A 15035-nucleotide genomic window follows, 5' to 3' on the forward strand; every position below is an offset into this window, starting at 1 on the left:
CATTGCTAACCGCAAAAAGAGCTTGTTACCCCACCTACCTGAATGCATGGATAATCTGAATAATTGAAACGCCCTGGCTTTTTTATAGTTCGACAGATTCATCCACCCCTCACTTAAGATGTATATCCCACCATCAGAGTGGAAGTTACACAACCCCACAACGTTATTATACTCGGAAGCGAGAATCCATTTATTTAGAAGTCAATTTCTCATCCTCATCGAGTGGGATCGATCCCATTAATAAAATATAAATAATATAATTCAGGTTCAAATGCTTATCTCAGACAGATAAAAGTATAATTCATTATCTTGATGTAAATGATTGCACAGTTTTAGATAATTTCATCTAATTAGACAGCGAAAGAAGTTTTTAGTTCTATGAAGGTTTTTGGTACCGAATTTTAGAAATTATATTTAAATTTCATGAGTAACTAAGCAAGAACTATTAATGCGTTGCAAAGATAACCATTTTCATCAATGCAAAAGTAATCTAACTTATTCAAATGCGTTGCATACGGCGATATATGTTGTAAAAGCATATTGAAGATTATTTGGAATTTTATATAAAAGTAGTAATTCATTGACATGAATTGAAAGGTTAAAACGGTAAATCTTTCTTTTTAACAGAGATATTTCTCAATGTTAAATCATTCGTGATATGTATCACTTTCTTCATAAAATGAAACCATTCATTAATTGTTATTCCTATTCTTGGACTGATTACCTTTTATCTAGAGTCTGGCCCGTCTTTCAGAGAGTTAATCTGTGATTTTATGCAGAAAAAGTAAATTATCCCCTTTCGTTTCAGCTTTATACCTTTTAGATAAGCTAAATTGGTAAAAGGAAAATAAATAAATAAAAAGAAAAAACTTTGTATGGACCTTGGTGCAAAGGTTAATTAAGATAATCCATTGCAATAATCCGCTGTTAAACCATTTGCAATTTATGTTGCAGCTTTTTCTAAGTTTCTTTATCGCCGGCGTTTGTTAATATTTGATAATGTGTAGAGCAAACTTCGCTCATATGACGCTGAAGCTACATCAACAGTTTACTTTTACATATAAAGCCATACAGGTTATTTATATAATATAGTATCATTTATTTGGGAACAAGCATTCATAAAATAAGTTCAAAGCTATAAAGCTATTATATCGTTTTTTAAACATAATATAAAACTTATAAATACTGACCTATTTTAATGCTAAATCAATTAACAGCAAAAATATTTTTTTCAAATATTATTTAATTAAAAAAATTTCGAAAAAATTAAGACTCTAGCCGAAAGAGCGTCACTATTTCATATCAGATATTTATATACTGTATTTTTATAAAATTGTGAGAAAATGAATTAGTATTTTACAATTGAATTACAATTTTAACAATAAGTTGAAGTGTTCTTTAGAGTACTGACCATACTCTCTGTCTAAAATGTTTCTAACACAGTGATGTCGAAAATATTAGTTATAAAAATATAATGCCATATTTAATAAAATTCCCGACACTTAGAATATTTTTATTTTTTGGGCCATTTTAAAAAAATAATCAAAATTAATTTTAATCCATAAGATACTGTTTCCAAAGGAATATTTTATAAATTTTATATATTAAAAAATCTATAAAATTTTCTTTTTAAAATATAAAGCTTCGGAAGTGCGTAATTTTTAAGCAATCATTCCATTTTAATATTCAACTTTTAAGCTTGCATTGCGTTCTTCTTCGTCTTCGGAATTTTAGATGACAGTGTTAACAATAAATAAATTTTATAAATTTGAATTTTAGAGATTAAAATCTTTTTTGAATCAGTGTTTTAATATTTTAGTAAAGGCAAAAATTTATAATTTCTATCTTAATTGATATTAAAGATGAATACTTACGTGTGCACGTATAGGTTAGCGCTCTAGAGGCCATATCATTTGATCTACGTCTACCGAATTCCCAAAATTGTATATATTGGGGAATAAAAATGTGCACCTCGAAGAAATTTTAAATTTTTTTTAGAATTTTAATTAATTGAGAATTAGGTTTGGTTGTAATGTTTTTTTTTGTATAACTTCCAAAAATATTATCACACAAAAATAAGTTATGTACCGTTTCAGAATTTAAAAAAAAATATCATTTTAATGATATCATTCAAATAATTGGGCAAACTTTTTTGAATTTTGGCAATTTGTTAAAAATATTTTCTTAACGTGATTTCCAAATATATATTATACTGTTGACTAGAAATTCAAATCGTTTTCAGTATTTCATCAAATATTTAATCGCATAATTTTCTTTCACTGTCGAAAGCTCAAGAAGAAGAATTCTGTTTAATATCTGTGTCGTTTACAAAACGAGTAACAAAGTAAAGTTATTACACAGCGAACGTCAAAAGATAGATGAACCGGCCATTTTTGTTTTTGAACGGCTCTGTAAAATTATGGGTCTAACGCCAAAAACAGAACAGTTTTGGCTCTGATAGAGCCCGAGCATATTTGGAGATTTTAATGTCCGACAGTATAGCAGAATCATAATGTTATAGCTAAACATTTTAATTGAAACTAAATTTAAACAATATCCTCGCTGAACTAGTTAGTAATTAGAAGTTATTAGACACACACACACACACACACACACACACACACACACACACACACACACACACACACACACACACACACACACACACACACACACACACACAGGGATATATATATATATATATACAAAAGTATTAGAATCAAGTTAAAAGGAAAAACAAAAATCAAATAAAAATTAAACCAAAAAAATTATTAAAAAATATTAAAAAAGAATCCGGTATTGTATTTTTACTTTGTGGTTTTTTTCTAATTTGTTATTTTGTATTTCCTTTCTGTTAAAATGGTATATCTCTTGAGCATAATTTCGGGGGATTTTCGGGTCACGAGGAATCATTATTAGACTTAATGTCTGTATGTCCTCACAAAAAAAAAATCCCTTTATTTGAATCCCTGCCTGAGGGTGACCCTTGAAAAAGTCTTCAGACCGGATTCTTTTTTAATATTTTTTAATAATTTTTTTGGTTTAATTTTTATTTGATTTTTGTTTTTCCTTTTAACTTGATTCTAATACTTTTGTATCAATTCATCTGTGTTTTAGAAATAGCTGCAATTGCGCTCTCTAAATACTATGAAGTTCCTTTTTGGTTTTAGTTTAAATAGGTTATAAATTTTAGTTGCGATTTCGAAACTGTTTTGTTTCGTTTTCATTTTAGTTTCGTTTTCAAACTTTTTCTTACTTTAGATTGGTTACTTATATATATATATATATATATATATATATATATATATAAATTTTATCTATCTATCTATCTATCGATAGATAAAAATAATTATCGCATTTTATCAAAGTTTAATAAGAATTATTATTTAAAAATTGATTTTATAAAAGAGTTTTTTTATTTATGTCATTATATCATTTTATTTATTTATGTCAGAGTTTTTATTATCAACAGAGATGTAAATCTTTGAAATTATGTTTCTTTTCAATCAACAGATATATAATCTGAAGTTCGTTTTCAGAGTCTAAAATCTGTAAAGTTGAGCAATATGTGCGCTTAATTTGGATAGCTTCTAAAATAATTATTATTGTTATTATTTTGCTTAAACAGGTCGAAAATATATTTATTCAAAACCTGTCAAACTTTTGTACATATGTTAATAGTATTTTTCCCCGTATGATTTAAACTTTACTTCAGTGTGTTTGCCTACTTATATTTGCATATATACTTTTGTATTTGTATTTTGAATATTTTAATTGATCATGCTTCTTCAATTGTTTTATAGCATTTACTGTATGTTTCTATTACTATGTGAGCAATTTTGCTTCATTTTTGTTTTTGTTTGTGTATCTACTTGTTTTCCCCTATTTTTCTTTCTTCTTTTTTTGCATTTGTGCCTGCGACCTTATATTTGAAATTTATTTTACTCTCAATTGAGTACTGACTTACATCTGTAAGCCTTGTGGTATACTTGTTGGCACACAAGGAGTTTATTAGAGAACAAAAAAAAAAAAAAAAAAAAAAACTGTCAAACATTAAAAAAAACTCTCAGAATGAGAGTATAACAAAAAAAAAAATATTTTAAGAAGATTTAGGTTGCTCGTAATGATTTTGAAGAATTTCATTTCTTCGTCCTAAATACTTTAAGGTCCTTTATAAACTCCGACTTCGACTGGATTTCGACCTAGGATCTTGAGCAAGAATCTAGTGTCATGAGATTAATTTTAAAAAAAATCGAATCAGGAAATTCAAAACATTCAAAAGTCTACTTCAGTCACGAGACAGTTAATAGACCAAATAATGTTATAGGCAGGTAACAAATACATGAGTTATGAACTAAGCATAACACAGCTCACACATGTTTCGGTGTACATTTTTTAAAACAGATTTTACATGGATTTCAAGGGTTGAAAAAAAATATGAGTTTAAGTTATTATCTATTATCTTTGGCATGTATGATATAACATTTTACACTGATACATTACATTATGCTTAGATATAGACATTAAATTAATAAACGCTTCTCCTAATAAATTTTACAAAATAAATTATTCTGTAGAAATAGTAATGGAATGTTTCTGTAAATATATTATAGCTAAATTAAAATTAGAAAGAAAAAGAAAGAAAAAAAAAAGAAGAAGAAAATTATCTTATTTCATTTTAAAATTCTTTTTTATTCAAATTTCTTCAGTTAATTTTTTTATATACATTCTTCGCAGATTCCAATATTAATATACCATCATATGAGTATCCTATATAATCTGGTATTGGCCCTTCACTGTCTTGGTGAAATTGTTCTCCTTGTCCTTCATTATTATTCTTGGAAATCGGTTTAAATGGCTTCAAACTAATGAACCATTATACTCATATTATGGTCAAGGTCCTTGAAGTTGTAAAACATACGTTAACTAGTTCAACATAGTTTTCAGCCTTGTGGCTACTCGAAAAGTTTTTGAAAATAAGGAAAATGAACTCCGCGTTTTGCGCTCTGTCTCGTTCATGGAATCAGAAAAATGATAATCATCTATGAACTGTCTGATATAAGAATCGTCAAAATTTCCAGCTGTAAGTTTTTCTGCATTTACTACATTCATTTTTTATTTTTTAGTATACTTAATACAAAGAAAGCGTAGTAATCATTAAAAAATTCGAATTCGAGATTTTGATGAATCTCCACGTTTTAGATCTCCCTGAATTCGAAAAACACATTTTTGGAAAATGTTCGTCTGTGTGTGACAAAGACAACTAAAAAACGCTTTGAGCTAGACGATTGAAATTGATATACAGACTTTGTACCAAATCTGCAGATTTCTATCAAATTTTGAGCAAAATCTGTTAAGAGGAAGTCTGCCTATTCGGCTGCTACAATATAATAATTACAAAACGAAGAGAGTTAAATTGGTAATCCTATTTAATATGTATAGTGTAGGCACCTATCAAATGTTGAGCCAAATACAACAAGGGACTGACCGTTTGTCGGTGTGTACTTTCATAAATATATAAACATGGCAATTCAAAAACGTAATACTTAAATATATCAAATTTGGCATGGGATTTTATGACTACAGTTGTAGCTTTATGTCAAATTTTTGTTTCAATCATTTGGCAGAAAACCCAGCTAAAATACTGTTTTGATTTTTGAATACTATTAGTCGTATGCCTGGGATTTATCGCCAAATAACTCGCCAAGGATGACACAATAGATTCAGTAAAAACGATAAATTCATGCCAAAGCTTATATTTCATAACTATTGTACGCTAATGACATTCAAGGCGTTTTCTGGGATAACATCTGTATTAGAGAGTTTTGGGAAGATCACTCCAGCTGGTTTTATTTTATGTATGTAAAGTAAGGTTACCCAAATCGAGAGTTTTCATGGATTGTTTCATTAATCCAAGTTTTATATATAACAGAGGCAACGTGATTCTTCCGTCCCTCTGTTCATGAATGCAAGTACCATATTCTTTGTAATATCAAGGCAAGTGACATATTATATCTTGTCTAATCTATCGATATTCCTTAGTTCTAATATTCCATAGGAAGTCAGAAGATTTCGAGCTTTCTCCTATTTGATTAAAGAGAAAGTCAACCATTTTGAAATCCACACAAATCACCCATTGATATTTCTGAAACTTAGTTTTCCTCATGGTGAATGCTATGATATCATATTTTCCCTTTATTTCGGTTAAATAAAAAATCTGAGAGATTAACATGACGAAAATTTTTTTTCTTGAAATTCAGCTTATATTTATTTGTAAGCAAACAGTTGTTCAAAAATTCGGAGATATAACAAAAAAAAACCTACTTAAAATCATTTTATCTCAACCTCTTTAACATCTTGACCCAATAAAAAATCCCTTTAATGAATGAAAGAAGATAGTAAATCCTTTTCCATAGTAGGAGAGAAAATAATTTTTGTTTTGTTATCAAGTAGATTATTATTATTTAATCTAAAAGATATGCAAGAGAGAGTCTGATCCGTTATCATGCAAAAAAAAATCTTTATTAAAAATCAATTCTCAATATATTGTATTATAAAGTGCTTTATAATTTAGCCGGGCTCAGTATCAAAAATTAGAATTTACAAAGTAAAACAATTTTCACAATTGTATCAGGACGTCAAGTGTAGTTAAAATTGTTGTAAAAATGTGTAATGGACTCCATACGAGCATTACATATTTGCAGCCTCTTTTACAGGTCCCGATATTAGTGATGGAACTGTTGATTAAAAAACAGTACCAATATTGTACCGTCAGAGAAAATAGTAAACCTTTTTAATTGTTAGACACTTTTAGTGTTCGAGTTACCATATGAGAGAAATATAATAAGTATGAGTATGATTATAAACCAATTAATTTATTTCCTTCAATAGTCAAAATAAAGAAATGAATCGCACATACAATGATTTTCAAATAATATTGCATAAAAATTTTCTTGTAATATAGAGATTCAGTAATTATATATGTAATTAAATATAACAATGATATTGTTTAACGATGTCATCATTAATTTGCAATCAAGTGTACTATTAAAAGTGAAAATGACTGTATGTAATGATGAATTATGTAAATGACCGAATGACTGTATGTAATGAAGAATTATGTAAATGACTGTATGTAATGATGAATTATGTAAATGACTGAATGACTGTATGTAATGATGAATTATGTAAATGACTGTATGTAATGATGAATTATGTAAATGACTGTATGTAATGATGAATTATGTAAATGACTGTATGTAATGAGGAATTATGTAAATGACTGTATGTAATGATGAATTATGTATGTAATGAGATTTAATGTAAATTCAATGGCTCACTATAGTGCAGACTGTTAGACATAAAGCTAAGAAATTTGGCATGAATATACTGTGGGATGTAGGAATTTATATATCAGAGCCATTTCATTGGAGTTTCCATTCTTAAAAATTCCATTTTTTTTCTTTTACCGTGGAATTGTGGATAATTTCTGGAAATATAATTACATGCTAATTATTCTTGTATCATATAAAAAAAGTAAACATATTTATTTTTTCCACGATATCGATTTAATCGTCTTGAAATTGAAATTACATTTAAAAAATAAACATAGTTTTAAGAAAAATTTTAAATAACCTTTGCATTATTGCAATGAGCGTCAAAACGCTTTCGTTGTTTTCGGTCATATATGCAATCGAGTTTTTTCTTTCCGTATTGAAACTTAAGGAATACAAGTTATATTTTTGTATACTTTGGAGAATTTATTCTTTTAATTCATTTCATTAAACTCTTTGTTAAATCTATAGTAAAAATTCTCCAAGATATTAGTTAGAAATAATTACTTAAATTGTTTTCTTAACATGCTTCAACCAACCGTGGAGTATACTCATATAATATACATAAACACACCTCACTATTTTAATAAGGGAATAAATTACACATTTCGCATGAAGAATTAGAAAATGTATTCCCCATATAACTTTTTATTTGTATGGTGTAACAAGAAAAATGAAGAATATGTATTTCGAGATGAAAGCTGAAGCAAAAGATATTTAATTGAAATAAAACTTAGCAGAAATTCAAAGAAGAATCTTCCGAATCTTCATAACATGGCACTATTTTAGACTTGATTTGTTTGTTTTTATATTATTTCTGAAATTTACTCTAAATTATATAATAACGATAATGTAAATTCTGTAATAAAAATGAAAAAAAAAATGTTGTTGTAAAATATAATTTAAAGTATTTTAAAGTCTTATTAAGATAGAGAAATATTCGTACGGAAATGAAATTTCTATAATTTAAAAGCTTATTTTTTATTTTAAAATGGTGTAAAAATAATACAATGTTATATTTCGAAGATACATGTTACATTTTTAATCGAAAAATCTAATTGAAATTTTAAAAATGTCTTCTTAGTAATTAAATACAATTCAAGGAGTAATTATGGTTCAAACTATATAATTCTAAGCCCAACTGACTACCGTGTAAGAGCACTTTGAAAGATTGTTTTATCATGCATATCTCAACACGCATGTTGAATAACGAAATTTTCATACAATATATCAACCTGTAAACATAATTATGTTAAAACATTCCTAACATTGTGTTCATAAATATGTTTTTTTTAATGTTTTATCATTTATTACATATTAAAGTAAATATTTAATATTTTATTGCTAATATGTTTTGCCTACTTATTTAACCTGATGTATAAAAATTTTGCTTTAAATTAAAAGAGATCCCAAAAAACACTGAACTAAAATTATTCTATTTTTCGCAGACACAATCTATTCTAAAGTATTCAGCCATGGGTGTCATAAAAGGAAAAAAATCGTTCTTTAAACTTGATTGAAAAAAACATTTTTCGTTTGGTTTTTAAAAAAATTTTGTTTTTATTTTTCTCTTTCCTACAGACTTACTGACAAGCTTACAGAGTGTGAAGTGATAGAAAAAAGACTTTAACCTTGTCATGCCTTTGCACTGGACGCAATAGTGTAAGATCTTTTCTTTTCAAGCAAATTGTTAGATTTAATGCTTCTGAAATGTTGCGTGTGGAGGTGACAGACTGGAAAAAAACAATTGGGGCTTAGTTACGGAGAGAATCACCTATATAAAATTACGAATGCAGAAAGGAAAATTCCTGAAAATTGCGGAAGGGTTCCATTCCAGTCGCCTTTCTTTGTTTTATAAAACCGTCTGTTCTTAGAATTAAAAAAAAAATAAATCTGACTCCATAAAAAGCTCACTTGGCGTAGAATATTTTATAAGATAACAGTAGAATAGAAGCAAATGAGACAGTTTTATAAGTTGAAGTTGATATTTATTAGAGCATAGATGTCGAACGGAAGTCAGAAATTTCTTGATTACTTGGTTTTTAAAAGGAGAAGCCTTCTTTTAGATCGCTTTAGTCTGTTAGCAGTTTTCACCCTATTTGCAGTCTGGTGATATTCTTAGATTTTCTTTGGTTTACTGTCTGTAATGATTTAGCAACTGAATGCTTAAAAAAATATTTAATAATTAATTTATAAATATGGTAGTAAGATTTGATTAGACACAAATGAAAAGTACAAGATAAGCCTTTTTTACACCTTAATGCGCATTTTTTTTATAAAGTAAATTAAATTACACCAAGATTTAATAAATCTTTATGTTTTAGATTTACTTGAATTTGAAAAATACATTTCAGAGTATACCTGCATGTTATAAGCCTATGAATGTGACAACTTAAAACCAAAATGAGCTAGAAGTATGAAATTTGGTATGTAGTCTTTTCACAAAATTTGTGGTTGCCTATCAAATGTTGAATGAAATCTTTCTAAAAGTCTGTTTTTTTTTAACAAATGAATATGATAATTCAAAAACCAAACTAGCTCATTGGATGAACTTTGTCATATGGATTTATTAGCAACATTTGTAAATATGTATCAAATTTTAGATCCGTCAGCTGATTAAGTGTCAATAGGCCATCTATACAAGTGTATAAGAACAGAATAGAAACAAAATTTAACCAGAAAAATTTGGTATGTGCCTATAGTACCAAACTATAGAAGTGTATCAAATTTTGTGTCAAACAACTGATCAATGAGGCTATCTGTCTAGCACAGTTTCCTATGCTTGTTTTTTTGCTTTCTTCCTTTTCAAAATGTTTGTATACCGAATTCTTATAATACTTCAGTTTTTCTTTTTGTATTCAGTTTTATATTTCAAGAAATATTATCATCTATTGTTTTTTATCATTATGTGATAAATTTAATTGAGATTGTTTTACCAGCATAAAGAAATATATTGTTACACAATCAATCATCTAAAAGATTTGATTGAAATAGCGATTTTAAATAGGGTTTCTATGATAATACTACTTCATTAATATTTCTTTAAATTAATTCATTTCGGATTTTACTGAAAAGAAGAAAGAGAAATTCATTTATATCACAATCCTTAAAATTATGAATTTACCATCGCCTGAAATTATAAACCAGACAAACTGCCAGGAACATTTGTTTAAAAATATGCTTTTAATTCATTGTTTTTAAAAGAGAGTTAGCTTTATTGCATAACTAACCGGTATTGGGGACTTGGGGTTCACCGAGATTAATAGTTACTAGAAGTTAAATATTTTGTGAAACTATGTTTAAATGGTTCCCTTAGCTTTTTAAAAAATAATTTTTAATAATTTCTTAAAATATTTTATAAAATAATAAAAAAAATAAGTCAAACTTTAGTACTTTTTATCGATTTTGCTCCATCTTATTACCTTTAAAATAATAAAAAAAAAGTGAAAATTGGGGAAAAAAGTTTGTTTGCTAGCTAAAAGTATAAATACTTATCTTTTTAAAATCTTAGGTGTAAATATTATAGGGTGCATCTTTTAATTTTCATTAATTTTTACATTGTCCTTGTTAGTCTAAGGTTACTTAGCTTTACTGACTCCTTTTCCTACCAATGAAGAAGATTTAGCCTATTTTGGCGAACAGATAATTTGCAAGAAATATTTGTTACATTTTTAAGTTAAATTATTCGATATAACTTCATAGTTATGATTCCCTCATATTATCAGATATTAAAAAAAATGTTATTTACATTTCTTTTCTATGCTCTATTCATTGTGTACATGGACCTTTCCAATGGAAACCGGTCAGCTGGCAGTTTATGAAGCAATTATTTCACAAAAATGTTTTTAAATGCGAATTTAAGGTGTTAGTTATTTTTTAGTTTTAGTTAGTTATTTTATGGTTATTTTTTAAGATGTTGGTTTAAATAATATAGAATGTATCGCTTTATTTTCATATATTTTAAAATTGTCTTCGTTAGTGGAAGTTCAGATGATGTTACTCATTACTTTTTTTACATATGAGAGAGATCTAGCTGCCTTTGACGACCGCCTTTTCGCAAGGAATACTTGTTATATTTAATTTTATTTAAATCATAGAGGCATCACATTCATGGTTCCGGAAATTTATCCGTGTTATTTAAATTGTCTTATTTAGGTTCTCTTTATCGTGCACATGAATCTTTCTAATGGATGTCGTTTCTGTAACGTAATAACGTTATTCAAAAACATAAATATCCGATTTAATAATCTTCTAAATTTCGCAGTAAAGTTACTTCATTTTTTATTTTTTATTTTTCTCGTAAACTACACAAATATTAAATAAAATCCCTCTTCTTTAGCTTTTTAACAATGGAAGGACACACACACACACACACACACACACACACACACACACACACACACACACACACACACACACACACACACACACACACACACACACACACACACACACACACACACACACACACACACACCTTTATTATTAGTATAGATATCGGATAAAAGACTTTTACTTCGAAAATTTAACATATTTATACTGATTAGAATCTTTTCTTTTTCAGTTTTGAAAAAAATAATATTGGCTTGTAGAAAAATTAATTAGATTTTTGGGAATTTTCTTAAATTTATTAAAATGGATTTTTACTTCTTAAATGTTGTTATATTACAATCACTTCCATTCCTATAATCATTATATAATATAATATCATAAATCTTTTTTAAAATCTGGAATGCATTTTTTTTGTCATTCTGTGAAACTTTACTTTTTCCATTCTTTAAATAATACGGATAGCATTTCAAACAGAAAATAAAAATTTAATAAAACAGTTTTTAAAAATACTTATTTATTAGTGTACTAAAAATAATTTTTTTTATTTTAATTAATTTTTTTATTTTTTATCATTAGTTTATAATATATTAATTTGCAAATTATGCAACTTTGAGATATTTTTTTCTCAAATTTTCCATCAGATGGTGTTACTATTTTGGAGTTAAAATTTAATTGAATAAAGTTTGGAAACTATTCAAACAACGTATTATCACTGACAGTATAAAAGTGTACAAAATTTTTCAAACTCTAGCAAATCAGTTAATGGACAGTCTGGAACTGTTGTTAAAATAAAGTAGACAGTTGGATTTCAATTTTCTCCTTTGTGGATTAGGATTCTTCTTTTCTGCTTGAAGTTCTTGAATCCATCAGAATAGGGGCATTTTGATATCTTGATTTTTTTTAAGTATGAAGGGATTTTAGCAGATGGATATTATTACGTAGGCGCTTTGAACTGCTAAAGCTGATTGCTTCAAATTAGTTAGATAGTCAGGATTCCTTCAGTGTCAGTTCTCTGAATTTTCGACGGAGTTCCTCGTCTCCACGGTATTTTAATTTAAATCTTAAGAATGTTGCGACTTTTCTTTATTGTAAAACTTAAATTTTCACATATTTGTGCTCTTAATTAGAATGAAAAAAAAATGTTCTTAATTCATGGAAGATAATTAATTTTTTTAAGTAAATTCACTAAATCTTTGACAGAGTTTCTCCTTCTCCTCCATATTTTAAATTAATTCTTAGAAATGCCTCAGCTTCTCTTTTATTCTTCATTTTTAAAAATATATTTGTGGTCACTGAGATTGGAAAATCTTGTTCGTAATTCAGAGAAAATAGATAATTTTCCAGGCATAAGTTTCTGAATCTTCCGTGGAATTTCTGGTGTTTAGTGTTTTTTAATTTAAATCTTTGAAATGCCATGTTTCTTCTTCTGTGGGATTACACCTCAATCTTGATAAATTGATACTTATTGATATCGGAACAACATTTTTTATAACTCATAGAAAATAATTTATTTTCAATAAGTTAAACGACAACAAAAATTATGGTTATATTTAATGCATAAGATATGTAATTAAAAGAAAATTTAATAACAAAAAGCAACGAGGCTTGAATATAAATATTTTTTTGTGGTGTCTTGTCAATTGTTTCATATTTTTTTGTCGATTAGATAGTTCAAAGAAACAAGCTCATAGAAAGGGGAATTAAATATAATTTTAATTAATATTTCTAAAAATAAAATTTAATTTCCTAAGTTTGATTTTATTTCTAATAACAGTTTATATCATTATATTTTGTTGAAAAATCAATCGGTAAAACAAATTTTTGCTATATTAAATTTATATTTAAATTTCAAAATCATCCTCACAATGCCTCAGATGGTATCCTTCTTTCCCTCTTTGACAAGCAATTCACTAACCTAACCTAAAAGACTCTTCCTTAATGTTTGATGAACAGCCAATTTGTACGGTTGGCTTGCTTTGATAATTGGAAGTAATCGAGGATCAAACCAAGCAAGAAAATGTCACGATTACTTTTCCGTATCAGTAAATTTTACTTTCATTTCACAATCGCACAGGTGCATCCAGTTCACATTCATGTAATACAAGTGCGATTTATTTTCATACAAATTACCTATGAATCTAGTATTACCAGAATTTAGAGGAAGTAATTTTCTCTAAATGTGGGATCTCTGGGATAAGTGTGTGTAAAAAATGAACAGTGAATGATGTTTTTATTGTTTAAGATAAATAAAAACATATCCCTGAACTGATTAATTTCCTGTAATTGGTCCGTAATCTTAAATATGATCTGAATCATTCAGTAGTTGATTAGAGGTTATTGATTTTTATCAGTTTAATAGGTATTTTCTGGAAGTTTCTGTAAATTATGCAACTGAATTTTTTTAAAAAAACTCTTAAATTCTTAATTCTTTTTCTTGTTAAAATGATAAAATTTCTTTTATTTTAGTGCTAGTTTTAAAAGAAGATTATCATAAAACAGTGATATTTTTATCACTGTTAATAATGTGCATGCATATATTATTTAAATCAGATTTCGTATTCTATATTCTTATTAATATATTTGGTGATTTATTGGATAATTTTGAAATTAAATTTCTTCAACTTTTTAAGTGAGGAACATTTCAGTTTAAAAAACTGAATTTATTTCTTATTTTTTTAAAAATTTTCTTTTTAGGTTTATATGCAATGGTATTAAATAACAATGATATTTATATCTATATGTTGCTTAAATCATGAAAACGATTTATGAAGATACTTTGATAGATAACCTGGAATATAACAATGATTCATCAACCCTTATTTATCTTTATACATCCCAAAAGAAAGAAAATTTGTGTACAGAAACTGAGTTTAATAAATGTTTTCCTGAAAATTAATAGGCAGTTTTGGCATGGTTGTTCATAATTTTAATTTCTACTAAGTGCGTTTGGCCGCCAACCTCTCCACTCCTAATATCGCATGCGCTTAAATTCTCTCATAACTCTTATGCTTAATACTCATGCATCCCTCTACAAAGTAGTTTTAAACTTAAACTGAATCACCACTCTACTTAAATCTTTATTCATTAAATCTTCGTAATCTTCAGAGCTTTTGTTAGGTATAGAATAACTGAGGTCTCCCGCTATTAAATCTTTGAATCAACCCCATTGAATATAACATTTTGTACAATATTGTTATTAAGTTTTGCATAATAAAATTTAGACCCATAAATGAAACATTGTATTTATCTAAATTGGTTGTTTCTATCTCTTACAATAGGTATTGTACAATATTTTTGAGACGCTATGTTGACTTAAACAAATAAGATCTAAAACACAATTAATGAGGCGAAATATGATTAATTAAGTAG

Source organism: Argiope bruennichi, chromosome 2 (assembly GCF_947563725.1).
Source record: "Argiope bruennichi chromosome 2, qqArgBrue1.1, whole genome shotgun sequence".
In the NCBI taxonomy this organism is placed as follows: Eukaryota; Metazoa; Arthropoda; class Arachnida; order Araneae; family Araneidae; genus Argiope; species Argiope bruennichi.